This window comes from Wolffia australiana, chromosome 8 (assembly GCF_029677425.1).
Source record: "Wolffia australiana isolate 7733 chromosome 8, ASM2967742v1".
NCBI lineage: Eukaryota > Viridiplantae > Streptophyta > Magnoliopsida > Alismatales > Araceae > Wolffia > Wolffia australiana.
The window spans coordinates 14,998,753-15,002,009 of record NC_135842.1 but is presented as its reverse complement, the minus strand read 5'-3'; the positions used below and the strand labels follow the sequence as shown (position 1 = coordinate 15,002,009).

The window sequence follows — 3,257 nt, the reverse complement described above, 5'->3', positions numbered from 1 at the left end:
AGGAGAAGAAAAATCCATTGGGGATTTTCTTCAAGAAGTATGAGAACCATTCAATGAAGCATGGGATCAATTGACGGAGCACACCAGAACTTACCCTCATCATGGCATGCTAGAGCATGATATTGTGCAAATATTCTATGAAGGGTTGAACCATCACGACTGGCTGATGTTGGATGTCACAAGTGGAGAAACCTTTATAATAAGTATGATGATAAAACTTTGGAGTTAAATCAAACTTGTGGCATGTAGTAGTAAGCATCATGCACCACTATAATATCCTAATGGAAGAGGGAAGACATCGCTGAATGCAAAATTAGTACAAATTTACATGATGATGGAGAAGATTGCCAAAGGAGTTGAAGAACAAATGGCGTAGTCGATAGGCAATAAACCTGAATTTGGGTTAAATAAGTCTTTTTAAGGCTCTTATTTATGACACAATAATTATTAAAGTTTCCTCACTTAAAATAGGGTAAGTAAGGATCGAATCCATAAGGAGCAGATAATGAGAGAGTAAATTGCATTTCAAATATATTTTAAAATAATTATTTTAGGTGTTTTCTTTTTTTTGGATTTTAAGTATTTTGTAAATAGGAAAATGAATGAAATAAATGAAATCTAGTCAAAACTATTTTAAATAAAATAAATACATATTTATTTTGTTTAAGATAAGTTTTTATAATTATATGGGATTTTTTTAGGAAGTAGTTTGGGAGTTTATAGGGAAATAAATAAGATTTAACTTTAAAGGAAACCTTCGACCGCAATTTGTCGGCGGCAACACTCTACCGGGGGGAAGTAGAGTAAAAATGCTGTAACTTTTGAAACATGAGGAATTTTTCAGTGCTGTTTGATGTGTTGGAAATCGTGAAGTCTGATATCAACTGGAATATTTACATAGAGAAAAAGGTGAGAAAATTAAATTCAAACATTCAAGATATCACAGGAACCTTATTGTCACTTCCCCAAAGGGCCAAATGGTGGTCTTTATCCAAGAATCTTGATCACCCTTGAACTCTCTCCCACAATGTTGTATAACAAGAATGGATGAAATAAAGTTGTTGCACTAGGCCTCCAAAAACTAGTTGAGAGTAGAAATCCAAGACGAGATAAAAAGATAGGGGAGAAAATAATAAGTAGAAGTGCTCTAGCTCTCCTGGCCATTGAATTTAATTCCAAGGATTTCTTGATTTCTATCTTGGGACCTCATTCCCACCTTCCCAAATTTGAAAACAAGGCTTCAAAATTCAAATTGTACGTTAGTTCCACAATTATTGCCTTTAGTGACCTCGGTCCTTAAGGAAGTTTGAATGGGCTTCTTGTGTATTTAGCCTTTTTATTATTTATTAGATGCCTTAGGTTTCTCCGTTGTTCCCATTTTTATCCCAAATCCACCATTGTATTTACCTTTTTTTAAAAAATAAAACTCTAAGAAGATGTGAAAAATCCACTTGACTCTAAGGAGTCAAGTGGGGTGAGTCTCAATTAAATAGTAATATATTTAAATAGAGCTTAGGAAAATAAATCATAAATTTCTCATTTTATCATTAAAAGGTGAATAATACTGGTGAGAATTTAAAAATATGTTGAAAAACAAGTATAAAATCATAATTTTATTGATCGAATTTGATGTTATTAATATGCTAACTCAAATCAGTCATCATTAAGGCCTAACAGGCATACCAAGTCGTGGGTGGGGCATCCCCATGTGATATTAATTTTAAGTTAGACCAAGAAGACTATGCTGCTCATCCTGGGATGGATGTGATGGAAGTTCAGGAGCAGAATTGTTACATACCAGACAATAGACAAGGTCATCAGGCTAGACCTTCATATAATAATTGTTATAATAACTGTACTCGTTATGGGCACCGATCAGGCATTCGGTACTCACCTTGACAAAAGGGCCCCCCCAGCAATTTCAAGACATTCTCCACATGCCTATTCTTGACCACAGCCATCATCCCAACCACCTTCAGATCCAAATGATATATCAACTCAAAATATGATAATGAAAATGATGATGCAAATGACTCTTCTCACACCAGAATGAGGTTTTGATGGCAAGAGTTGAAAAATTGGAGACCCTAGCAGCAACAAGTATAGATCACTTGTGTTCCCATACCATTCCCAATCCAAGAAAAGTCAGACTACCATGAGACACAACACCAAGATAATTGAATTATAATGTCATCATAATTCACCAAGTTAGATCTTGTATTCATGGACTTCATTATAAGACTACACATCCATTATAGTAAATGTGTTATTTGAAATAACATGGATTGAAATATACAACATGTGATTGCCTTGCAGGCTACATACATTTTCATTACCACGCATATTTTACACATTTTTTACTACTCTTGCCTAACTTCTATGTCATGAAATTTTATTACAAATGATTATTATTCCCACATGTGTATACATTTCCAAAAATTAAATTTGATGAGTACCAAAGACCTGGATTACTCCATATAAAATTTCAATAATTTTTTTATGACAATTGAGCTGAATTGGAGTAATTTAGTTTTGGGATTTAAAGGAAATGTTAAAGGGGTGTGAGAGATCCTGTCTTCCTGATGCTAGACGTCCTCAGTGACGTCGTCCAGGCAGTACGGAGACGGCACTCAGATACATAAGTAATGTTTTTGAACGTTGTCTGTGACGTCGTCAAATGGATAACCGCTATAGGAATGTGACTACGTAATGATGTGTCCTACGTGGAAGTACGTGCAGGCCCCGACCCGTGGAGATTGGCCAGACTTAAGGCTCTAAAGTGGGAGATGGGTGGCAGTGACAATGACCTTCTGACCCTCGTCGAAGCAACGACCATGGCTACGGCGCCGACTAGAATAACTCCGCAGGGGCTTTCACGTAACAGACGGGATTAAACTGTACCGAAACGACACTCAATTTCATAGTTTTCTCAATAATTCTCACCTATATCTAGCCCGAGCGATAGTTTTCTCAATTTCGTAGTGCAGTTGATAGTACAATGTAAGAAGTAATATAACAGATGAGCAAGGGGAATGATGTACCTTGTCTGTGGTGGCGTTCATCGTCAATTTTTTTGGCGGTGCACCGGCTAGTGCGGGCAAGTAGGCAGAGGCGTGCCGTTGGAGAAGGGCACGACGTGGCTCGCTTGGCGACAGTGTTGCGACACTGGAGTGAAATGACAGAGTTCAGAGGAAGAAAAGACCAAGGAGGAAGGACGGCAGCGGTGACGTGGCTTGTTCAATCTGCCGCTTCGGTGG

General features: G+C 37.2%; 1 non-coding gene across 1 annotated transcript; it reads right to left on the bottom strand.

Moving 5' to 3' along the window:
- LOC144707253 (small nucleolar RNA R71) lies at positions 1 to 108 on the bottom strand. The gene has a single exon (XR_013582418.1). It is a non-coding gene; the product is annotated as a small nucleolar RNA R71 (small nucleolar RNA).
- Positions 109 to 3,257: the final 3,149 nt, after the last annotated feature.